Source organism: Sus scrofa, chromosome 14 (assembly GCF_000003025.6).
Source record: "Sus scrofa isolate TJ Tabasco breed Duroc chromosome 14, Sscrofa11.1, whole genome shotgun sequence".
Taxonomy (NCBI): Eukaryota; Metazoa; Chordata; class Mammalia; order Artiodactyla; family Suidae; genus Sus; species Sus scrofa.
This window is the reverse complement of record NC_010456.5, coordinates 83760444-83787860: the sequence shown is the minus strand read 5'-3', so window position 1 is coordinate 83787860 and position 27417 is coordinate 83760444. Positions and strand designations below refer to the sequence as shown.

Genomic DNA, 27417 nt, shown 5'->3' with positions numbered 1-27417 from the left:
ACTGAGTCTTTCTCATAGGCATGGACCTTAGGGCTCTAGGCAGACAGGATGGGCCCACCCAACACTGCACTGAAAAAATGCAACATTTTATAGACTGAATGTTTGTGTTTCCACAGAATTCATATTTTGAAACCTAACCCACAATGTAACAGAATTAATTGGAGGTGGGGGCTTTGGGAGGTGACCAAGTTATTAATAGGATTAACGCCCTTATCAAAGAAATCCCTGAGAGCTCCCTTGCCTATTCCAGTCATGTGAAGACACAGCAAGAAAACAGCCTTCTATGAACTAGGAATTCCTTGCCAGACACTGAATCCACAGGCACCTGGATCTTAGACTTCCCAGCCTCCAGAACTGTGAGAAATAAAATTTCTGTATTGATAAGCCACCTACCTAGTCCACGGTTTTCTGTTACAGTAGCTCAGACTAGATAAAGACAACCACTGAATTAAACTGTCTTTTTTCTCCAAGTAAATTTTAACAACTGGAATCACTCTAGACAAGTCCCATCAGAGGACACATTAACACTAAAAGTGAATGATTCTATAGTCAAATACTTCAAATTCACTTTCATCTATTTCAAATATGATTTGAACAAATATGTTGTCCAAAGTAGCAAAAAACATCCCACTTCCTTTATGGTTGTCAAATGCCATTAAACATCAGATCAACATACATATATTGTGACTCCTCTATGGAAACCAATGTCAGCTTCTGCCTGTGTGTATGGGTTTTGTTTTGTTTTGCTTTTCTAAAATTTACAGCTGTAATTCGCTAATAGCTAAGCCAATTATTCTTTCGCTTTCTTCTTTTATTATGTAATTAAAATGCAAATGTTCCAAATTCTAAACAGAACCTCAAATGTGAAGAATGTTTCTGGTAAATATTTAATGGGACTAAATTACTGTCTTTTTTAGCATAATCTTAAAACATGTATTTTTTTAAATCATCATCATTTACATTTTTAAAATTAAGCTATATGTCTAGATCAGCTTCCTAAATATGAAACTAATGATAAGTATATGCTTTCTATTGGACAAAGAATCTTATGACATGGAGACATTTTGGTTTCAGAGTTTTAAGTAACCAAAGTATTTGCACCAATTTCATTGCAACGGTCAAGAAAAAATATATTTAAAAAGTCAGAGATGAATATATGACTCAGGATTTAAGCTTTTTTAAATTTCCTTTCTGTAGACAGAGATTAATAATAAGGTTCAACAGCATGGGCTATTCTATCAGCTTACTAACTGGAGGTCATCCTGTGCCTCTTCCTGCTCACTATCCAAATGGAGGGGAGATTGGTTATTCAGAAAGGAACTTCACTCATGTTCTCCCCATACCTAGACTAAAGCCTCAATAGGCCCCTTTCCCAGAGGAATTACTCCAACTTCTTAAGTAGAACAAAGAAGGACGTAGGTCATGTGGAATTTTGCCTGTCAAACCTCATCTTCTTATATCCTAATACATACAACTTCATTTCCAATTTCCCCAATAGCAGGAACTGTCACACTGATTCTTCTTCTAGGACCATCTTTTTCTTTGCTCAGAAACATCTAGAAAGCCTTCTGAGTTCATGTCATCTTCCCCTTGTGTCCCCCAGCACCTTCTATCGCTTCTATCACCCATTTCAGTGTTGCAAATAACTCTTTGTTTACATGTTTATCTGTTTCTTTAGTCTGCAAGTTCCTGGAGGTCAGAGGTTGAGCTTTTATCAGAATTGAAGCTCAGTGAAAATCTTTTCAATAAATCTGATAACTCTAACATCACTGAAGTTCAAATGCCAATGATGAAAGACAGTCATTAAAGATACCATTAGTCATACAGAAATTAATGCATATCTTAAAGAATTTCACTTAACTCAACTTTTTAAATATTTAATAAGAATTCATAAAATTTCACATAACTTCAAATTAAAATTTTCATTTTAGTATACCTATTTTGATGTTGGTAAATGTTGCCCCCTAAAAACCATTGACTTCCTGGGAGGTCTTTTGTGGCACAGTGGATTAGTGAGTTAAGGATTCAGCATTGTCATTAGAGCAGCTTGGGTCACTGCTGTGGTGCGGGTTCAATCCCTGGCCCAGAAACTTCCACATGCTGTGGGCACAGAAAAAAAAAAAAAAAAAAAAAAAGCTTTCTGATTCACAAAGACCAATAGTAATTGGGTCTTCAATTACTATTCATATACATTGAGCATTGAAAAATCCACTTCTCATCTTCTCTTTCTTGGTCGTACAATGGGAACTCACTTTTTCCACTTCAAAATATCTGCCTGTTAATACTTTGACATGAAATAAAGGCTCTGCAAAATAGATACATTTTTCTTGTTTGTTTTCCAGGAGATCTCTACAGAGAAGATTTGTTATTCAAGACAGTATGTGATAAAGAGTTACACAGAATCAATTTCTCTTTCTATGAGAAATATTTAAAATTCAAGAGTTCCAAGCCAAAAATCCAATATGAACCACCACACAGTTGACTGCTACTCTGACTGCTGAAGTACATTAATTCATGATCAGTTAGTTAAGTTTTCCTTTAATTTCTTATTATCCATTTATTGATATTCACTGATCATTCCTCTAAGAACAGCTTTTCATTAACATAAGCTACAGCATTAAAAAGTGAAATCCTTATTTTATAATCAGCGGTTTTAACAAGCTACACACTCCAGGAGCAGTACAATGGCAAAGCAATTACAATCAATTAGTTTCCATCTGACAACTAGTGTCTCTGGTGGTTACTGCCCTATTCTACAGACTGCTTTCCCATCACTTTACCATCCATCAGCACAATGCACAGGATCAGAACCAAGTAAAATGCTTTTGCAAAAGTTCAAGGTGGGAGAATAGAGATGTCAGGTCTAACATGTCCTCACGTTTTCTATTTCCATACCTTAGAGAATCCCAAAATTAATTTACAAATCACATACTTAACTCTCACAACTTGACTAGATTAAAAAAAAATCATTATTAAATATTTTAAATAATACACAACAATAGAATGCTGAGTTTGATCCTTCTATAGGTAAATAAATGCAATTATCAATACATTGGAAATCTTAAGAATTTATCGATGCATTTCACTGTAGGGTATCCATACAGCACCACTCATTTTAAATCACAGAGATGTTGGGAAAGGTAAATAAAATTCACCAGGAGGTGAAATTTACAGGTGTAAGGCATTATGCCAAATATGTGAATAGCAAAGTAGAAAACTAAAAGACCACCTACATCCTTTTTTAAAAGAGTAAATCATAAGTATACTACATCTAAGTCACTGTTAGGGTTTCTATTACGATGAAACACAGCCCCTTAAAGAGATGGTAATAACTTTTGGGTTTTTGTTTGCTTTTTAACGAGACGCAGATTCCATTTTCCATTTATCTTTATTTGTCTTTTTGCATTTTCTAGGGCCGCTCCCACAGCACATGGAGGTTCCCAGGCTAGGGGTCAAATCGGAGCTGTAGACGCCAGCCTATGCCAGAGCCACAGCAACGCGGGATCCGAGCCGCATCTGCAACCTACACCACAGCTCACAGAAACGCTGTATAGTTAACCCACTGAGCAAGGACAGGGATCGAACCTGCAACCTCATGGTTCCTAGTCAGATTCGTTAACCACCGCGCCATGACGGGAACTCCCAGTAATAACTTTTGGATGACACCCTCCAATATTTATAGATCTGTTTATAAATGCATATATGCATATATATATATGCTTTATTTTTTAACATATAACATACATTACAAACATAAAACAGAACAAGTGTATAAATGAGACAAAAATAAAATATAAAGTGGAATTCCTTATTTTCTTTCTATTCCCTAGGGTAACATTGTGTACTGTAATATATCTAGCTGAGTGCTATATGGTATATTTGTGAGAATGAAAAATCATGTAAGATCTAACTGCAAAAAAGTTATGGCCCTAAGTAACCATGGTATCTTAACAATCAGACATACAACTCTCATCTATAAGCTTATCCAACATATGAAACCTGTTTGTTTTAAAGCTGCGTCACTTTTAAGACAGTCCAATACACAAAGGTGGCTACAGTATGTGGTATTATTGTCATGTATTTACAATTCAAAGAGGACATGCCGTTTCTAGGAAAGAAATCTAATAAACGAAATTGTTACAAAATACTTTTATTAATCAAAAAAAAAAAAAAATACATGGACAGAGGTCCAGGTAGGTTAACCAGAAGGGGCGAGATATTCCCATGAATCCAGATTTCTCTTCCAAGGCTCTCCCTTACTCCAAAGTACTTCCTTATGAGGCATCACTCTTCCACTACATCATCTCATGAATCTCCCATGTCAATGGATGGTAAGTTTGTGGCGGCAGAGCCAGTCTTCACATCTCTAATCCAGTCTTGGGGATGGTCTGACATGGGGATGGTCTGACATGGGGATGGTCTGACATGGGGATGGTCTGACATGGGGATGGTCTGACATGGGGGTGTACAAAATAGATGCTTATAGAAGAATAATTTTTTTATACGTGTTTTTTCTAAATATTCTCTATTGCAAAGTATGCACACTTTATCATAAAATAAAAATCCTATATGAACAAATGCTTAGAAGTTAGGACGCAAGAAGCATTCTAAAAGCAATTTAGGTAAAGTGCATAGAATTTTATGAGAAAAGCAGAAAATCAACTCCACAGAATGGAAAAAAAAAAGAGAGAAAAAAAATAATTAGGGGAAGTATTCGCAAAGAGATGGCATGAAAGATAAAGGAATGATAGACTTAAGATGAACATAGTTGGTTAAGGATGAGCCTTCCAAGCAAAGTTCAAGGTCTCAAGTGAAGGAAGTGTAGTTGCTGGCTTGAGGAACAGTGCCCATACTTGCGACCACGGAGGCTATGCAATTATCCAGACCATTCAGCTGGCACTTGCTATGTGTAGTTTAATGTGTTTTCTTATATTTTTATGGGTTTTGGTCTCCATCCCCAGGGAGGTCAGGGAGAGTGCTTTGCTTTTAAGTTCTGTATTCTTTCCACATCATGTAGCATACATAGTAAGCAATCAGTACAATAATTAAACACACAGTGGGAAGTGATGGTGGTTAATTCATTAAAGGCAAAATGGTAAGAAAATGTACGGCTGGAAGAGAGAAATCCCTGCAGATTTTGCAGTGAAAGCTAATTTATTAATGAATTAAAACAATGACTGGTTTTCCCCCTTAAGTACTGACTTGAACTTGAATATTACTCACTGAGGTTTTTTCCGCTGCCAGCACAACACTGCACACTGTGGGAACGCAGATTTTGTTGCAGGAACAAGAGTGCTAAACGGGCTATTACAGATAATAATTACAGTAGATAATCAAAGAAGGGGAGAACTTAATTCAGGCTATAGTTATCTCCAAAGTCTTCCTAAAGGTTGGCCTTGGAGCTACATCCTGAATGGGCATGATTTAATTGGCAGAGGAAAATGAATTCTAGACAGGAAGAGCAGAAATACATAAGCATAGAAAGTAATAAGGCACAGATGAGACCCTAAATGCATCTTCACAAGCCTGGCTTGTAAATGTCAAATTCATGAAGCATTTTTTTTTCCTTCCCCATCCCCCCAGAGTTCAAGACATGACAATTCTCTAAGAAAAGAATATGGTGATGCAATCTACAAGCTTCTAGGATTAGCAAAAAAACTTTTACAGGCCAGAAGTCATTTGAATGTGGTTGTGGACTCCAGCAGGGTCTTCCAAGGGAGCTGTGTAAATGAAATCTGTTGCCATACATTAAAATTCCCTGGGGAATCTGCCATTTGTTGGGCACCCAGGAAGGCATACTGGCATAAGACTGTTATAAAATATTTAATGGTCAAGGAAAATTGCAAGAAGAATGCAGTGGTGTTTGAAAGGGAAACAAACCATTTCTCAGCTGGCAAGAAGCAAAGATAGCTTTCTTCCAGCTGCCAGAGATCAGACAATTGTTCACTTTGCTGGCGTGGGAGAAATGGGGAGTGTTAGGCAAGGAATTTAAAAGTTCAGTTGAGTCATGGGGCTGCTGTGAGAACTGACAGTGCCTGGGGCATCCCAGAGCCATCAATTCTAGCAGCAAATGTAGAAATGGCCCTTATTAAAATTGGGTGACATACTGGGGCCACTTTCCAGTTTGAAATCTTGCTTTCAAAAACTTCACTAGCTTAAATAAACCTGCATGGGACAAAGCTAGTTCAATGGAAATGCATTTACTAGGGAACTGCAGAGTTTACCCTAAAGCTGAATACATTTCCTCCTACCTGCACACATACACATACCGCTACAAACTGCTTTCAACAATAATACTTACAATCCCAGCTACTGTCACTGGAACATCATCTCTGCTTCCCACATCACTCTACTGAAATGGTCCAGTATACTTCACTAGCAACCTCTAAATCCAATGGATGTTTACATTTTTTTCCCCCCTCAACTTGTTTGAACTCTCAGAAACACTTAACACTTTAAGCTACTCCCATCTTCATGAAAAAACTTGCACTGGCTTCCACTACCACATAATGTTGATTTTCCCTTTTCTTCTTAGTTTTTGTCACCTGTCTCATCTAATTTCTTTCTTTTTTTTTTGGCTGCACTCATAGCGTATGTAAGTTCTCAGCTCAGGGAGGACAGAATCTAAGCCACAGCTGTGGCAATGCCGGATCGTTAACCTATAGCACCATGGTGAGAACTCCTCTAATTTCTATTTAAAAGCCAGATTACTTAAGGACCAGTCTTTAAATAACTGCTACCATATATGCAGCACTGTGCTAAGCATTTTCCTTTGGCTATATCTTGACCTTATCAAAACACTATGGATTTATGCTTTATTTACTATTCTTATTTTACAAATGGAGAAATTGAGTCTTAGAGGTCTATGTCACTGGCCCAAGGTCGCATGGCTCTGAGCTGGTAGCATCTGGACTACACCCACTGCAGCCTGGCTTGTCCCACCAGACTGCTTCCCACAGACTACTTTTTTTATTTTTATTTATTTTCCCCCCACTTCTACTTGTTCCCTCAGTGAGTGTTATTCCAGGTGTGGTCCTCAGACCAGCAGCATCGACATTAGCTGGGAGTACCTGAGCGATGATAATTCACCAGCCCCATCCCAGGGCTACTGCATCAGAAACTCTGGAAGCAGCTGCAGGCTGCTGCTTTAACAAGCTGTCCAGGTAAACTCAGACACAGACATGGTAAACTCTGAGAACCAGCTGCCTTGGGTGATCGTGATCCATTCTGATACTATCTACTTATCAATAACTCTCAGAGTTATACCTCCAGCCTACAGGTTTTTCTAAGCTCACTCTGCCTACCACTCCCTTCCTGATGGATATCCCCATAGCACCTGCAGATTAACCTGCAGAAGATGAAACTCTTGCTTTTCCTCCACAAACTTAGCCCTCCTTCAGAATTCTCAGTCTCAACTACTGTCACACCACTGATCCTCTTGTGCAGGCCAAAGCCCAGTGGCCATTCCTCTCTTCACCCTCTACGTGAATCACCAAATACCAGTGGGTGATCCTGCTTCCTAAGTATCTCTGGAAACTGCCCCTTCTTCTCAACCTATCTCACCTGGAATACTCATTCTCGGCCTACCTATGTGCACACCTGCCACCCTAAAATAAATCATCTACATTATAATCAGTTTCCACAATGTGTACACAATACATAATGATTGTTCATTACTTTCTGAAAAATCATTTATGGGATACCCTGGCTTTTATGAAGAAGACCGAAATCCTTGCAAGCCCCTGTCTGTCTCAGGCCTCATCAGTGATATCTGCCCCCACCCCAATGTCAGTGCATTGGGCACAGTTGTTCAAATGGCCCACATCCACATCCCCGGAAGCCTCTGCACATGCTTGCACCCCACACACTCTCGTGGTACACTACAAATTTCATCCATAGCACATATCATGAGACAGCAAAACACAGAGCAGAAAGTAAACTTCCATTAGATGGTACCCTACAAAATCCTCCAGGTTTACCCCCAAGTGCATGGCTCTTCTCATGGGTGCTTCCCTCATTTAGGTTGCCACCTACTCTCCTCATTTTCCTTTGTCTTTTATTCTCTAAAGCAGACAAATCCCCACACCAACCCTCACTTCTAAGTCTTCTCTAGACTTTTTACCTTAGAGACAAAATGTTTAAAATTCCCAGAGACTTTGTTCCTTCTCATAAACAGCCTTGTTGGGGAGTTTGAGCTGTAAGACAACCAACCACCCCATAGGCTCCATTAACCTTTAGGAAAGCAGGAGCACATTACAAAGAAGGAGCAGCTTAGAAATCCAGGTCATTAGAGGACTATGAGAAGAGGTATCACTGACACAGAAGCCACAGTCACTTACATGGGTCAGGAGACGGGGACTAGATGCTTGTGCAGAGCGGCCTGTGTCTGCCTGGTTCCAAACAAAGTCACAGAGTAGCTTGGTGGAATATCACATGTGCTCTCCTGGAAAAATCAGTCTGGCTGCCAGCAGGACCATTTCCCACTTGTTCAGATGTTTCTTTCCCTATGTGCAAGCAGCAGTATATAAAGAAAAACCATAGTACCACAAGCCCAGGAAAACACATGGCCCTTTGTACATGATTAGCCAATCTTGAGTTCCAAAAAAGAAGGAGAACACTGAGGTTATGTCTGAAGGCCTTGCAAGCTTCACCAGCACTGAGACCTCAGCTAGCCGATTTCAGGCCTGTGTTGACCTTCCAAGCCAGGTGCATTGGGTTATTTTAATGAGCTGCTATTTTAGACCCAAATTACCCAGCTGTCCTTTCCAGGCCATGTTCCCTAAACAACCTTCTCTCTGGGATTTGATTTCCCATATAGGAATGCCTTTCAAACTGGGATCTGGTTCATGCTCTGTGACACCTGTATCATCCTGAATCATGTCTATGTGACATACAGTGGGTGAAAGCCCCTTGCAGGCGTAGCAAGAACCTCCTGTCTGGTCTCCCCCATGTTCTGCTCAGTCAACAGGCAACATACCTACCTTGATAGAACATCTGAGCTGCCTAAAACCCCATCGTGTTCTCATTAAAAGAGATTAACAAACACCTCTCGCTCCTTCTGCAACTCCTCCACAAACCAAACACAAAAGGCTCCCCAGGACTTCACTTTCCCTTGTCTCTCTCATGTTCCTCGGGCTCCAAAAATACTGGAACAAATCAGGCCTTTTATGACTTTGTGATGTCATCTATGTTCGTCTTGGCCTTTATACAGACAGTAGGTCTCTGCCTGGCAATACATTCCTAACAGTTTAAAATCTATGTGAAACCTGAGTTCCTAGTGAAGCCTTCTCCAGACTCTCAAGCAACAAGTACATGTCAGTATTTGAAACCCCAGTAAGACTCTGTCCCTCCCTCTAATAAATGGAGAATCATTTAAATTGCAATTTAACTGTTTACATATCTGCTCTCCACCCTTTTCCCAAGCCAGACTGCATTCCTGTGGACCTGACAAGGTCATCTCCATAACCCCATAATTTATCCCAGGGCCTGACATATAGTAGACACTTAATGCATGCTTTCATAGTGAATGGATATTAGGATGGTTATGAGTGATTATTAAACCAACACCCACTGGCACATACACACTTTCAGCATGATAAGGTAAACACCACTTGAAATTCCATACCATAATGATGTTTTTGGAGCAAAATGATGAAAAATATATCTGTGCCTATGTGAATGCACCTGAGGCTGACTGCTAACAATCAGGTTTTTTTTGTTTGTCTTAATCTTCACTGATTCCAAATGAAAAATAAACAGTTTAGTGGTTTTTTTTTTTTTTTGATAAACATGTATGTTTGTTTACTCAAAACGTCCTGTTTCAAATTTCTTGCCTGTCAGGTATGCACAGAGGTGATATTTAAAATACTTAATGACCTATATGGAAATGACAAGACTAATCAGAATAAATCAGTCCATAGCTAGAACCAGGTCCTGGAGGCAACCTTGTGGAGCCAGATCTTAACTCTTTGGTTTCTGAGTTAATGCTGAGAAAGATTAGGAACCCTGAGGCAGGCCATCCTGGATGTGGAGAGCCTTCATTCAGGGAGGATGTGACCAGTGGTTGTTTACCAACTAGCATAAAATATTTTATCAGTCAATACAACTAATGAAGACCATTGCTATGTATCAGACCTTCTCATGGTCTTTAAATGTTTTAGTCATAACACCTGAAACAAGTCTTAGGAAAACAGAGACTTTAAAAGTCAATATGTGATAGTGATGACTGGAATAAGCCTATTAAGCAGAGATAACTATTTTGCAGAAGAGAAACTGAGGCAAAGAAGGATCATGCAACATTCTGAGGATTTCACAGCTAGTAAATGGAAAGGCAGAAATAAAACCCAGAGAAGCCCAACTCCACAATGAATATCCTCAGCACTCTGTAGTTCCACCTGCTCTGGGTGCTGATCTCTTTTAAGGTGTGTAAATTTAAGCCTCTCCTTGCCAAATGATATTAATCACTTTATGATGAGTCAATCTAAGAGCAAATAAAAGCAATATTTTTCAGGAATCCATTCATCTTATCATCCATCCACTCCACACCCATTTTTCTAAGCACATACTGAAACTGTGTAAGGTAGGTGCTAAAGTAAAGACAGTACTTGGCACTGGAGATTTCTATTACTCGCTTTCAAATTTCCTTTTTGTGCTATTATGGCTTTGAAATGATGTCTAAACATGGACATGATTCTCCAAATTCCTTCATAAAAATGAACACCTCCCACTTATTTAAAATCTTCCCCCCCACACTCAGCCCAATAACCCTAGATCTTATTTGGATCTTCTTTGTTAGCATTCAGAAATCCAAGCATGATTTTCTTTATATGGGCCATGAGAAGGTGTGGGCACTGCAGCCTAGGTTTGAATCCCTGCTCATGTCTTTGCAGACTATGCAAAGTGTCATGGCAGAATCAGGACGACATGGTGTGAGAGAGTTTAAAGAGAGGACAGCAGTGACTTGGTGCTCCACATCCCTTTCTGTCTAAGAAGGGCTGAGAGAGTGGGTTGAGATGGGAACTAGGCTTGCCTTAATAAAGTTTGCATAGGAAACGTTTGCATAGGAAATGTTGTTATTTCTACAGTGTGTTTGATTGGAGTCCTTTGAGAGATGGAACTCATAATCACTATTCTAGTCTTTGTTTCTTTAAGTTTGGATGTTTAAAATTCCACATATAAGTGAGATCATACAGTATTTGTCTTTCTCTGACTCTTTTCACTTAGCATAATGGCCTCAAACCTGACCTCCACTCCAGCCACCACCTCTCTCTCTTGGGATCTGGCCAATAATTCTGGGCATGAAGAAAGTTGATTAAGAGAAGATTCCCAAATAAACCATCAAAGAGACTTTAGGGAGTACCCTGGCCAGCTACAAAAATTATGAAAATTATATTAGGCTGTAAAAGACCAAGTGATACTTGTTCAAGTACCAGGCCTATGTACCAGGTGTCTTGCATTATCAGGCCCCACCCTTGCTAGTATATTGCTGTACATACAAACAATGATAAAGAAATGCAAAATCAGGTAGAATAACTACAGTTTCCTAGAATTCATGGCAATAAAATGTACCCACAAGGAGAGGAAATGCAAACATGCAACTGAAGTATTATGACCACGAAGACATGAAAAGTTAACAGAAATACACTACAAGTCAACAGTCCTTGCAAATTTAAGGCACTTGAACTTCAGCATGGCCAAAGTTAAAAGAAAGCTAAAGAAAAAAGAAAAATGGCTAAATGAAACTATAAGGACATAATAATGCAGAGTTAATCCCTAAAATGCCACGTTTGTTCAAAACAAACAACCTAGAATTCATTCAATCACTAAGTCATTTATCATTTTGACAATCTCTAGGTCTTTTTTTTTCTTTTTTGTCTTTTTAGAGCCGCAGACACGGCACATGGAGGTTCCCAGGCTAGGGGTTGAATCAGAGCTGTAGCTGCCAGGCTATACCACAGCACAGCAACGCGGGATCCAAGCCACATCTGAGACCTACACCACAGTTCATGGCAACACCAGATCCTTAGACCACTGAGCCAGGCCAGGGATTGAACCTGTGTTCTCATAGATGTTAAGCAGATTCATTTCCTCTGAGCCACAACAGGAACTCCCATTTTCCCCAAATTCTTATACATCATTAATTTTACTTCCTTAAAAACTCTTATCCTCTGTACCTCTGTTCATCTTCTTAGTAACAGTCTGAGGACTGCCCCAAGCCAAAAGGGACAATGCTTGGTTCTTTCTTCCAAGTACAGTGGAACTCCCTGTGCTTTGACCTCAGTATGTGGAATTGCGCGCCTAGCCTTAAATAGCTAACAATGTTTGTAATGTACCTTTGAAAATCTGGGTTTGCATTCCAACTCTGCTACTTACTAGGATTCTGAGTAAATTGAATATAGAAAAATGGGGTTCCATGAGACCTGAATGAGAAAAAGGAAAAATGCTTGGTAAAGAGTCTGGTAGTACAGGCTACCAAACACTTCTTTCCCTTCTTCATTTTTTTTTGCTAAGGAAGTCAATTGATATTTATTAAGCATCAACATATCTAATTCTACAATGTCTCTGTATATGATGCCAATTAAATCATTTATTTATTTAGTAATCTATCATTGGGCTCCGCCTCTAAGACTCTTTGAGTACTGTATTGGTTCCTGGGGTGGAAGTGAGGAACTCAGTTCAAGGATCATAAGACATGTGGCTGCCTCACAGGAACTTCCAGGCATGTGTGACTGTTGGGTACCTAGTTCACTCTGCTAAGTGCCAGGCAAGGGAGAGGGGTGGCAAATGTAGTCATAAACACCCAGAATTTGCTGACTTCTTAGCGCTTGTTTGGAGAGTGGATATGGCCACAGAATTGCGAACATTAAAATGTTCTTCATGGGGCCATGCATAGACTTTCCATTTGCCACTGAACGACTAGATGAATAAAGAGAGAAGTGTCTCCACCAATCACTAGACCCATTGATAGCATAAGTGAGCGCTTAGCTTAGCTCTAGGAAAAGAATGAAGATTTTTCTGCATTACTCCTCAAAAAGTTTATTTATGTTTTTCTCTTTTGAAGAGCAGAGAGGGACTCGGGTCTCATTCAGTCATGACTGTCTTAATCTATGAAAACGTAGATGAGAAGTAGATCGTTAGAATACATGGCAAAAGGAAAGTTCTTTGATCACCTTTGAACTCTCAGCTTAACCACATGTACCTGCCTTTCAGTCAGTTCTTAAATTTCCTAAATTTTATTTACAAAATATGATTATAATATTACTTAATATTCATTTTTATAACAGTTGACATGGCCTGATGAAGTACTGACTTCTAGTAAATTTGAATTTCATCTTATAAATTTTCTCCTAGAAAACTTTGATTTGATTAGAAATTTCTCCAAAGAATGTATAATAATGCAATAAATATATGAAAAGATGTTCAGCATCATTAGTTATTATAGAAATGAACATCAAAACCACAGTGAAATACCACAACATACCCACTAGAATGGACAGTAACAAGTGCTGGCAAAGAATTTGCAGAAATTGGAAACACTTCCTGCTGCTCAGAAAGAAAAATGGTGCAACTGCTTTGAAAAAATGGTTTGGTAATCCCTTAAAATGTTAAGCAGAGTAATCATATGAAGCAGCAATTTCACCTCTAGGTGTATACCCAAGAAAATTAAAAAACAATTGTTTATGCAAAACTAATGTTCATACTTGTACATGAATGTTTATAGAAGACTTATTCACAGAGCTAAAATGGAAGCATCAAAAGGTGAATGGATTAAAAAAAATGTGATATAATCCAGACAATGGAATATTATTCACCAGTACAAGTAATAAAGTACTGACATGTGCTAAGATTTACAGGATGAACCTTAAAAATGTTTAAAACTGTTATACTTAGTGAAAGAAGCCAGGCATAAGGCTATATCACATGGTTTCATATTTATGAATTGTCTAGGATAAGCAAATCTACATAAAGACATAACGAAGATCAGCACTTGAGAAAGAAGGAAAACCCATCATGTAGCTCCCCAAATCTTCTTTCATTATTGACAAAACCCACTCTCAGACCTCTGTTTCAGAACAAATATTATTTTGAGAAAATTGGTCCATTCCCTGTGCCTGTTGGAAAGCAATTAAAGCTGACATCAAATAGCTATAATCATCTGTTCATTTCCGATCCTTATCTCTCCATTTGCAGAAAAAAAGCTGCTATGTATTAAAGTGTTTGTGGATCATTCAATAATTTAAGTATTAGAGAAAATGGTGTGTTTTAAAAGCAGAGCTGAGACTTTGGAATTTTTAACAGAAATTCCTAATAAGGTATAGATAAGAGGCAAGCAATCCTCCAAATTTTGCTTCTCCAATGATGGAAGTCAGGAGACTTTACACTGGCTTAAGCTGTTTCTTAATCAGCAGTACAAAGCAGAAACATAATCACTGACTTTGATACCTTAAATTTTGGCAAAGGGGGAAAATTATTTTTTATTCCCACACTGGGACTCCCTGTCTCCTCTTCTTTCTGGTGTAATTTTTTCTTCAACACACCTAGTAACACCCCTTTTTATCCATCCTAGTTGGTGAGATTTAACCAAGAATGAGATTTATTTCATAAAGAACAGGTGTCAGGAAACTGTGGTTCATGGGCCAAATCTGGGTCATAACATGCTCTTATAAATAAAATGATATTGAACACAGCTATGCCCATTTGTTTATACATTGTCTATGGCTGCTTTAGAGCTACAATTAGTTAAGTAGTTTTGTTGAACACAGGAGCTACAAAGCCTAAAATGTTTACTCACCTGGCCCTTTACAGAGAAAGTTTGTCAACTCCTAAATAAAAGATGGAAGATGGTAGCTTTCTCATGAATTATACATTTGATAATATCTGAACTAATAGACATGTAGTTTGTCATTGATTTAGTGTTTGGATATTATATATTTGAAATGCAGGAGAAGCACAGACAAAAACTAATCAATAGGTTTTAGAATAAAAGAGATTTGAATTTGATTCTGGTTCTGATATGTAAGTAGTTGCTCTTGGATAAGTTACTGAACTTCTTTAACCCTCAGTTCCTTTTATCTGTAAAATGGGGATAATGAGGGTTCCCATCTGTGTCAATTACAGTGATTGTGGTTGAAAGTGAAACCAAGCAGGGCCCTGTGGGGCTCCTGGGCACAAGAGTCCTTCTGTGTCCCCCATTCTTGTTTTTAGGAATTAGGCTTCATTCAGCCTCCATGCCCTTCCCTGAGTTCCAGGTTCAGACAATTGCTGATCAGGGAAGGGAGGGGATGCAAAAACAAGAGAGGAATAGTCAAGAAATAATATTATAGTCTTGGGCAGGATCCTGGTTCCCCCCTCAAGGGATATGCATAATGATGTAGGCATCTTACTCAACTAAGAGAAAAATTACATGCCTTATGCTTCTTTTAGAAATGAATACTATAAAATTTAACAGCTTGGAGCCCTTCCTTGTGCTTCTCCCTCATTTGACTGCACCCTAAACACAATCACCTGTAAACTAAAGATTAGGCACCCTGAGCACAACTGCCTGTGAGTTAAAGATTATAAATGCATGATGTTTTTCAGGAACTTTCCTAGTTTGTTCTAATCTCTGGTATATATGTCGTTTTTGCAAGTACTATTATTCTAGGCAATGACCCATAAGACTACTACCGGGATCACACCAAGATCTCTTGACACCAGCTTCATTGATGCCCCCAAAGGAAGAAGAATGGATGTTTGCCTCAACCATGACTCTTATCTGAAACCCTGTTCTCTCCTTTTAGACTATAAAACTCCCTGCAGTTCTTCCCCAAACGAGGACACAGTCTTTAAGGTACTAGCCTGCTGTAACCTCCTTTGCTTGCCAAAGCAGTGAAAGCTATTTTTTTTTCTCCTTCACCCAAGACTCTGTCTCTGAGTTTCTATTCAACACCACTGGACACAGGCTGAGTTTCTGCAACAAGAGTACCAAAATTTCAAATCGAAATGGCTTAAATCAGAAGGAAAATAACATTATCCCACTCAGCAAGAGGTGGTTCCTAATTCAGTGACTTAGTGGGATCATTAAGAACCCAGAAATCATTCTGCTCAGCCAACATTGTGTTTATCCTCAGGCCAGGCTCCCTCATGACAGGTAGCTGCCACGATGTTAGACACATTCTAGACATAATCTTGCAGAGAACTGCATCACCTGCTCACTTCTTAACCAGCTTCCACCATGGGGACTGACACTCCTCTGAGCAGCTTAGAAAAGCCCATAGCCTGAGTTCCGTTGTGGCTCAGAGGGTTAAAAATCCAACTAGTATCCATGAGGATGCAGGTTTGATCCCTGGCCTCATTTAGTGGGTTAAGGATCTGGCATTGTCACAAGCAGCAGTGTAGGTCACAGATGTGTCTTGGATCTGGCATTGGTTTGGCTGTGGTTTAAGCCAATGGCTGAAGCTCCAATTCAACCTGTGGGAACTTCCATATGCTGCAGATATGCTTCACCCCCCAAAAAAAAGAAGAAAGGAAGAAAGAAAGAAAGAGAGAAAGAAAGAAAGAAAGAAAGAAAAGAAAGAAAGAAAGAGAGAAAGGAAAGCCCATGGCCATGTGAAAAGTACACTGATAATCAGAACAAAATTGGAATTTAGGTAGAAAAGGGGGTCATAGAGGAGAAGTTATGAGCAGACAGCCAACAATATCAGGTAAGTTTTTTATGAGGAGTCCCTAAACTAATGCATGCAGAACAAGTGTAGGTGTTCAAGAAATGTTGGCTTTTCCTTTGGGTTGTGATATTCCTTGGTTGGATTTGCTGCTAGTGTCCTTCCAAGATGTATTCCTCAATATAAAGTAAGCTTGAATTAATTTGTATTGAGAATTTAGAAGAAACACATATTACGGGGTTCTTATTATGGCTCAGCGGGTTAAGAAACTGACTAGTATCCATGAAGATGAGGGTTCGGTCCCTGGTCTTGCTCAGTGGGTTAAGGATCTAGAGTTGCTGCAAGTTGTGTCATAGTTCACAGACGCATCTCGGATCCAGTATTGCTGTGGCTGTGGCGTAGGCCTGCAGATGCAGCTCTGATTTCACCCCCAGACTGGGAATTTCTATATGCAGGTGCAGCCATAAAAAGATAAAAAAAATTAAAAAAATACCTATCATTCTATTAGATGACTGAAAATTGTCCAGGCTTTAGTGAAATTGGGTGGATATCATTATTCAAACATAAATATCTCTATATCTTTGCTCTGAAGCACACTTGGGTATCAGCGTCATCAAAGCCACTCATATTGAGCCTGTGTATCAAACACTTAGACATCCCCAAGGTCATTTGGAGTAATTAACTGCAAAGTAACTTGAAGTGAATGTGCCATTTTCTTTATGCTTGATGCCCATCATTCGTAAGAAGAAGACCCCCTCCCTAACAGACCCTAATTCTTGCTTGGCTCAGGCATTCTCTTCTCAAGCTATTATTTGCAGCCTCTCTTATCTGCCCTCAAAGACACAACATTCCACATTCCCTTTGTCAGAGCCCTTATCACACTGCATTGTAAATGCTAGTTTACATGTTTCTCTCCCCTTCACCAGACTGTGAACTTTGAAAGGGCAAGTCTTGATACATAGCCTGTAATTTCTCCAAGCTTTGGCAGGGGTGGGAGTGGGATAACAAATGAATATGAATGGCTGCTGGGAATTTCCATGGAGAGACCATTGCTCTTATTTACGCATCTGGTCATGGAAGAACTCTGGCTTGCACTCACAGATTAAAAGGATCATCCTCCTACCCCTTGTTCCTTCTCTTGTTTTCAGCAGAGAAAGTTTATTGGAGACTTGAGAGCTGTGCAGAAGTCCATTGTTGTTTTTCTTTTCCCCCTCCCTGTCCTGGTCTAGGCAGTGTTCCACAAAGGGAAAGAAGAGTTAGATTGAGACCCTACCTAAAAGTAAAAGTGAATGCAGGAGGATCTAGCTATAGATATTCTGAGCAAGTGAGAGAAGAGCCCCTGGGAACTCAAATTGCAATGTTATGAGATATTTATTTTAAATTATCCTGCCAACAAAGTGAGCACACAAATCCCTCAAAACTTAGCTCTGGATACAGCAATCAGGCACAATACAGGGGGAAATGACCTTGGAGAATGTTGACTGCAGAGACTGGAAAGCTCCCACCTCCCAGACTGAGAGACGTCCTAGGAAAATGCCTCTGGGTTGCAATATTCTCCCACTGAGCTCTGTATTCTGACATCCCCTCCATTTCCCCCCATACAACTTGGAGTCAGTTCTATTGTGCATCTTTTCCCAATCCTCCCACCTGGTGTTAACCTTGGCCTCTGCCTTGCTTCCTCAGCACTAGGCTTGTTTCTTTATTATAACACACATCAGTCTCTGTCTTGAGTGTCAGCTATTTTTGTGGGTGTTTGTCATCCCTGCTTCCCACCAGGGAGATCGTGAGCTTGCTGAGGGCAGGGGCCGTGATTCACTCATCTTTTCTCCTCCATGGCCACAGAACATCTAACTACTATAGAAGCAAAGGCAGAAATATATCACATTGATAAACATGTCTGAGTATGTTTTTCCCGTTATATTTTACTGCAAAACTGAAAGCTTTTTTGTAAGCAGATCATTTCCCTTATGCAAGTAGGATTTTTGAAAAAAAAAATGTTAAAGAACCTCATTGTTGATCCTTTCTGTATGACTGCCTATATAAGAAAAAAAAATTCTTTTTTTGTTGTTATTGTTAGGATGCAGATATTGCACCAAATATAAATGTGTTTACCTAATCCTGTTTCTTGTGAAGACCCACATATCCTTCTAATTTAAAATTGCCTAAAGAGACTGGGTTTTGGCAGATAGTGTTAGATCACAAAAGTCGTTTTTTTCTCTATATATGGCCTTTGCAAGCATCCAAGATCAAAATATCACAAATTGATCACAGCAGAGCCATCGAAGATAAGAAAAGTAACTGTCACTGTGATATTGATCTCACGCCAGCATAGAGGTAAGGCAACACAGGAGCTGCCTTTTTTTGGCTTATCCAGGAAGGGAAAAATTCCACAAAGCCTGGATGTGACTCAAAATATACCACTGGGCTGCTCCATGAGGTGGTGGATCCCCTGTCATTGCAGGTATGCAAGCACAGTGGGTACCAGCCACTAATCACAGGTGTTTGATTCATCGGGCAGAGAGTTGGACTAGATAGCCACTAAAGTCCGTCCCAGATCATCCCTGGACCTGAGCTGCGAGGAAGAGCCACAGAGAGGCAGAAGAGAAACTGCAGGCTCCCCAATCCTCTGTTCCCTGAGGCATCTGACAAGCAGGTGGTAGTGTCACGATGCTGCACAAATGCAAGGCGTAGGCTTCCAGGCTCAAACGCAGCATGTACCAAACACACTGACATAGAGTCCTAGTCAAAAATTAGAGCTGTGAAAGCTGATTAATTTTGCATCCAACTGAAATTCTATTTCACAGCAAAGCAGTTCCCCAGCTGTGAAAGGATGAGCACTGTGGCTCCAAAGAAATCAATGAGCCTTCTCTAGTAGTTAAAGCATCCTTATGATTCTCTTTGGGTGACAGACATCTTCATAGGAACACAATTCGGATAAATCAAACCTCAAGCATTCCTACCAGTGGGCAAACAATGGCCCATGAAACTTCTCTGTCTTAGGTAGTCACTCTGTGGCTCTCTTCTCCCACAGAGCAGCAGAAGTCACAGGCTCAGACTTCCATCTGCTCCCTCCATCCATGGGCCCTCCCTGGGTCCAGCTTCTTCCCTTCTGCCCTGCAGCTGGTCGGTACTGCATAGAGTTTATACTGTCCAAACGTCTGAAGGGTTCTGACTGTGCTGAACAACAACATGTACACATCCCAGCTCTGATTGTGGAGAACATTTCAGACCCATCCTTACACAGCTTTAATGATCAAAGCAGCTTTTTCCAAAAAGGTTTTCAGGAACAATTATTCTAGGGATAGTTATAAACAATAAGAGAGAGAGAGATGAAGCTGAAAATAAAAACAGGTCTTCAGTGGGAAATGGCTAAGGTTAAAAGGTTTTCTTTCTTTCTGATGTCTCCAACCCTTTGGCTGTGGTCATGCGAATGTGAATCTTCAAGAGGGGAATTTCAGAATTTGACCATGGAAGCCTTTATCCCTGGCTCCCATTGAAATTTCAGTTCCATAGAAGCACAGTTTAGGAAATGCATAGCTAACATCAAACTCATGGGTCTACAGCAGAGAGGAATGTTAATAGTATGATCCAGAAAATATCAGAGAAGCAAAGCCTTTTTACAGAATTCAGAGGCTGGTAAAAATAGCATTCAACCTGGAAATGGTTCTTTTTTCATGAAAAGCTTGGAGAGGCTATAAAATCACCTCTCCTTGTGCTTGTGCCAAGACTAAGAGGAGAATAGGGAACAAATGAAGGAAGGAGGAAATGTTGGAGACCAAAGTATGAACAAAGAGTGACCAGGTCAGCCCAGAGTCCTGGGCACAGGCAGTGGCATAGAGGTTTTGCCATATTTGCACGGACATAGAACTGAGTACTTAAGACAGCAATAAACAGAATTAAGCCTAGTTTTAGAGACCTTTAAGATTACAGTTGAATCTGATGTACAAGTCTAATAAGTACAGATAATAAGATTATTCTGCAGCAAATACAAAAGCCAGGAGACAATAGAGACAAGCTTGGGGTGTTGTGTTTTGGGTACTATTCAGTTAAAAAACACTGGTTGGACTGGTCCAGGGCAAGAGCCAGTAGATTAAATGAAGGAGTGAGTAACAGGTTCATTTCCTCAATCACATCTGCTAAAGGTCATCAACAATGCCATTGTAAGAGAAACATACATTATGCTAAGAAACCAATGTATAGGAGTTCCCGTAGTGGCACAATGGTTAACGAATCCAACTAGGAACCATGAGGTTGTGGATTCGGTCCCTGCCCTTGCTCAGTGGGTTAACGATCCGGCATTGCCGTGAGCTGTGGTGTAGGTTGCAGACGCGGCTTGGATCTCGTGTGGCTCTGGCGTAGGCTGGAGGCTACAGCTCCGATTCGACCCCTAGCCTGGGAACCTCCATAGGCCGCGGGAGTGGCCCAAGAAATAGCAAAAAGACAAAAAAAAAAAAAAAATAACAATGTATATTATCATCCTTCAGATTCCAAGTATAGTGTATATTTACATTGACTACTTAAGAAGCCAGATGGGTTAACGTGCCACTGTAGTCAAGGATCTGGTGCCCTGTGACAGGACAACAGATTAGAAAAGTATTATTTGTCAAAAGGTTTCAAAATGTTTCTATTTTTTCTCCTTGAACTTCATCTCTTGTCTAATCTATATTTTTTTCAGAATGTCTAAATATATCTTATGCTTCTAATTTTTAACTTTGTAATTCCACATGGACTCTGCCTAGAGAAAAGTATCCTAAATATGGAAAAACATTTTATCCAAAGATATGTATTTCCATACCATCTATGTGAATAGAAATGTTAAAACCACACACATTTACAGTAATAGAATCATTAAACAAATTATATTGGAGTCACACAGTGGGATTTTATGCAGTTATGATAAGTGATATTTACGAAGTAATTGTTAACTATGTTAGATACATTAAAAATAAAAACATAAGTGTATTATATATTTATGACCATGTATTAAGGTAAATATGGCCAAAATGATAAAAAAAAAAACACGTAGTAAAACACTAATGACAGTGTAAGAGTTGTAAAACTAAAATGACTACATGAGTGTACATGATCCTTCTCAAGTTTCAATTTTTTTTTTTCAGAATTTTCCAATTTTTCTTTTACAGGTACTCTTTGCTCTTATGAAAGAAAATATAAAATACATTAGTCCTGGAAAGTACTATATTTAAAGAATGGTACCAGAACTGGGCTTTCCTATTAAGGTGTTTCTCAACTACAGATGCATATTTAAGAAACGATCCCATATGTGGAAATAATTTTAGCCCCCAAATTACACAGTGGTAAAGACACGTCAACAGAAAAGTGAGAGGAAGAGAACAAGTGAACACTGAGGAAAATGTACCTCAGGTACACTCTGGGGGCTGGGGGTGGTTTAGCATAAAAAAACTGTGGGTGGAGGCCTTGGTCCACATCCACCGAGGCCCTGGCCATACAGGGCCGGAAGCCAAGAGCACAGATGGCTAACTTCCTATAGTGGGCTGTCTACAGTGAGCTTCCATGACAAGCAATTTTGGCTTCAAGTATATTTTACCTGATGACATGTCAAGAAAGATTCGTGAGGGTATCTAAGTGACGTCTGCAAGGTGAAGACAAACTAGACATTTGGTCTTAGAGGAAAAAATGTCATGCACCTGAGGAGTTACTGTAAAGGAATATCCATATAGGATACATTTAGTCTCATTCTTTAGAGTCACTCTTGATATGATAAGAGGTCTGCAAATGGCCTTGCTTTTTGCTCTCGAAACATATATGATGAACCCTCTAACTCTTGTTCAGGATGTCTTCTGTTTCAATTTGTCGCAAACTAATAACATGCCCCTAAAATGTAATTTCAAATCATTCTTATTAAAAAAAAAAAAGCCTAAGCAATTACTTATTTTCATTATAGGTGACTGAGACAAAAGAAAGAAAAACATTTGCAATAGAAATATTATTCATTTAACTCCCAGAAAAGGTGAGCTTTTTCTGAAGAGTATGATGGATATAGAAGTAACACAGATTCTTCTCTCATAGGAATAACTGTTTTTTAAAAAGCTTGTTTTTCAGTGGAATACAGCTCCACAATAATAAAGCAGCAGCACCCTGACACTAGCCAAGGAGAAAAGAAGCTACTCTAAAAATACCTCTGTAAAAATGGAAAGAGCTGACATTTCCTTCCATGCTCCTGGAACAGCCATCTCTGGGACTGCATGGCCCTTAGCTGTCCAATCGTTTTATCCTTCACTCTGCTTTATATCTATGCTTCTTGGGGTAGGGAAATTTTGCAAAAAACGGCTCCAATTTCAGTCTGCATGAACTTTCTTACACTTCCTAAAACAGATTGGTTACAAAAAAGTACTACAAACAAATGAATCTATGGAATTTCAAAAATAAGCAGTGATAAAGCAATCTGCTGTCTAAATAAATTCAGACTTTAAACTCCTGGCTCAATAACCTGCCACACATCCTCTGGCATGGACATGAATAGGTGTCATCTGTTCTTTCATTTACTCAAATGACTTTATTGACCAATGATGTGCCAGGCACCATGGAAGGTCTATGTGAGAATAGGAGATGATTGGACATAGTGAAGCCTCCTGAAATCACTCCATGGCCATTACAGGCTCCCAATGCTACATTCAGGGTGAGGTAAACAGAAATTGAGCAACCCTCACTCAGTCCATTCACAGACTTGACAAGAGCCCACAGGAGTGGTACTCTATAAACCACCTTTCTCTGCTTTCATGGAGGGAAGACATGCTGGCCAGCTGAAGAGTAAAACAACATGGAGTCTATGCTGCTTCTCTAACCACTGAGAGGTGTGGCTGAACGTCTCACTCACTGAGAACACAAACATGAGAGACATCCACACAGAATCCTAGCCTAAAATACCAGGGAACAAAATGACCCTTCTTCTAGCAAACAGCCACTTCATGAACATCTGAACCAGAATGCTGACTCCTATAGAAAAAAAATTACAATGCAGGATCTTTGTTTAGAAGACAGAAGCTGTTATTTACCAAGATTTATTCTTTCTATGACCTTATGGACTGAATTGTGTCCCACCCTCAATTCACAGATTGAAGTGCTAACCCCCAAAATGATTGTATTGGAAATAGGGCCTTTAGAGAGGTAATGAAGGTTTGATGAGGTCATAGGGGTGAGTCCCTATCCCAATAAGAACATGTCCCTATAACAAGAGGTAGAGGCATCAGGAGCATACACGGAGAAAGGATCATGAGAGGGTACAGCAGGAAGGTGGCAATCTTTAAGCAGAGGAGAGAATCCTCTGGAGAGACCAAACTTGCCAACACCTTGATCTTAGACTCCCACCTCCAGAACTGTGAGAAAATAAATTTCTGCTGTTGAAGCCACCTAGTCTGTGGTATTTTGTTACAGTAGCCCTGGATGACTAACACAGCATATGACTGCTCTCAAGGTGTATATGTTGGTCTATGTAAGAGAACATACCTAGTAAATGTTAAGCATCATGTGAACACAAAGAAAGCCACACAAGGCAACTGCATTTTGTTTGCAGGTATAACTAAGGCATAATTGTTTCGAGATCAGGAAGAGAAAGTACCTAAGTCTTCATAATTTATTCATATCTCTCCCTCCTCCAAAGCAAACCAATTTGGGATGTCACTGCCTGGAAGTCTGTTACAACAGTGAAGTAAAATGGTATTAATGAAGATAGATAGATGATAGATAGATAGATAGATAGATAGATAGATAGATAGATAGATAGATGATAGACAGATTTTTAAAAAGAGAGATTTTGTTTGTTTACATGACAGGCATTTATTACAATAGCCCCCTATGCTGGGGATTATTATCACCATTTTACAGATGAAGAAACCAAGGCCAAAGAGATGACTGACTTGTCCCAGATCACAAAGACAGGAGTAGTGATGCCAGGATTTGAATCCAGCATTTGTCAGATCCCAAAGCCCAAGTTTTAACATGTTCTCCTAGTTGGGTGACAGCTTGAGGTGGGAAGGGGGCAGGTACAGATGTGGACTATAAGGTGCCAGGCCCAGAGGAAGTGCTCACTCAGCTCCTGGTTTCATGCCTTCCTGTGGTTGAAAGGCCAAGTCTGCCCAAGCAGATGGGGTCTTTCTATTCTTGCATGAGTATGGACAATAGAGATTATTATTATTATTTTTATATGATGATTTTTATTTTTTCTGTTATGGCTGGTTTACAGTGTTCTGTCAATTTTCTACTGTATAGCCTGGTGACCCAGTTATACATACATGCATACATTCTTTCTTCTCACATTATCATGCTCCATCATAAGTGACTAGACATAGTTCCCAGTGCTATACAGCAGGATCTCATTGCTAATCCAATTCTGGCCTTTATCAGACTTTTTTTGGGGGGGCGGGTGCACACCCACGGCATATGAAAGTTCCTGGGCCAGGGATCAAATCTGAGCCACAGCTGTGACCTATACCACACTTGCAGCAGCACTGGATCCTTAAACCACTGTGCTGTGCCAGGAATCAAACGTGCACCTCAGCAGGGACCCAAGCCACTGCAGAGACAATGCCAGATGCATAACCTGCTGGGCCACAGCAGGAATTCCTCTCAGACATTCTTAATTGCAGCCCCAAGTATCTTCAAATTGAAAGCCCAGGCCCACCTACTACTAAGTCAGACTTTGCGACAGGCAAATGTGGAATGACACGCAGGCTACCTAAGGTAAGTGAAAGGCATCCATCTGGCTGTTGTAGTTTATCCTGTTCTACCACTGACTCTCAGTGCAATGTGCTATTCCTACTGCAATCTGTTTTTGGAACCAAGAGTCTGAATGCCCAAAATAAGAATAATACGACACTCTGTTTAGCTCTTGCTTGTTTCCCATGCTATGTGGTCTGTATGTTTTCCCTCAGTTCAAGGTCTTCCTTCCAATAAACTGATCCCATAGAAGAAGATGCCAATGCCTAAAATGACTCCAAGCATCACATCCCAACTTTAAAAATACTAGTATTTACTAAAAAATATGTATCAGATAATTTATTGCTTTTAGGGAGTCCTTATTTTTTAAACAATTATTTGAGGCAGGTATAATTTTGGCCACTACTTAAAATTCTTTTGAGGGTTACAGAATTTAAATCATTTGACAAAAGTCACAAATTATATCTGATAAAAAATATTTCTAATCCTAGCCAAAATGAAGTAATATGAACTGGAATTACCCTTCTGTATAAGATAACTTAAAATGATAAAAATATGTGAAACAATGTTGATCAAGATTTTAGAAATCTGGCAAAGAAGGAACCTGACTCCTGAGATATAGGAAAAAAATGAAATGAAAATCACAATGTTTGAGATAATAAATATATTGGATGGAGTTAAAGATACATTAGACATGGCAGAAAAAAAGAATAGAATATTTGAGTACATAGCAGAAACCATCAAAAATAGGAAAATGCTTTCTAAAAGGAAAAGAACTGAGCATCAGTAAAGTGTGGGGCCACTTCAAACCACATATTAAGACTATAACCCATGTAGAGGTAATTGATATTCCCCAAGAAGAAAAAAAAATTAACATAATAGCCATATGTTTTTTGAATTTTGATGAAAAGTATAAATCCATAGACTCAAGAAGCATAACAAATTCCAAGCATAAGAAATATGAACAAAGCTATATAAATACACATCCTAATCAACTTTCTGCACTAACATAATGAATAGAACGTCTCATAAATTTACAATAGGAAGAAATACATTATTTACTGAAGAATAAAGTATTATAGCAAGATTCTTATCAGAAACAGTGCAGGAGTTCCTGTCATGGCGCAGTGGTTAACGAATCCGACTAGGAACCATGAGGTTGTGGGTTCGGTCCCTGCCCTTGCTCAGTGGGTTAACGATCCGGCATTGCCGTGAGCTGTGGTGTAGGTTGCAGACGCAGCTCGGATCCTGTATTGCTGTGGCTCTGGTATAGGCCGGGGGCTACAGCTCCAATTCGTCCCCTAGCCTGGGAACCTCCATATGCCGCGGGAGCAGCCCAAAGAAATAACAAAAAGACAAAAAAAAAAAAAAAAGAAAAGAAAAGAAACAGTGCAATCTCAATGTCAGTAGGGCAGTTTTTTAAGAAGCTAAAATGTAAGGAACAAAAACAAAGATAAATGAACAAAAATAGTTAAACTAGACTTCTTTACACAGCAAAAATATCTTTTGAAAACAGAGGTTCAATAAAGTCATTTTCAGACTTAGAATAGCTTTATGTAGCCAGGAATCTGGGTCTACACAAAGGAATATGGGGCCCTGGAAAGAACAGTTATGTTGGTAAATATAAAGACATTTTTATTCTTATTTGGATACCTCAAAATATAATCAACTGTTTAAAGCAAAAATAATAACAAAGTATTTGTGAAGGTAAATAAAATGGCTGATATTAACAGTATAAAGGCTAAAAGAGAAGAAATGAAAATGTACTGTATACATTTCTTATACTATGTACAAAGTGTTATTACATCACTTGCATGTAAATAGTGAAAGTTAAAAATATATAACACAAACCACAATATATGATAAAGCAAACATGAAAATAATGAAACAAGGAGCCAAAGGTAATAAAACAACAAAGGAACACAAACACATATTGAATGGGCAAAGCTGGAACACATAAACAATAACCAAAGAAAACTGGAGTCATTATATTAAAGCCAAATAGATGAACTTGATAAACCGTAACAAATTTAAGTGACAAAGAGGGATATTATAGAATGATAAGTGTGTGTCAAGTCTCCAG

At 39.2% G+C, this 27417-nt stretch overlaps 1 protein-coding gene across 1 annotated transcript in view; it reads right to left on the bottom strand.

The window, feature by feature from the left end:
• NRG3 (neuregulin 3) overlaps nt 1-27417 on the bottom strand; it is a 1088386-nt gene that overhangs the window by 617487 nt on the left and 443482 nt on the right.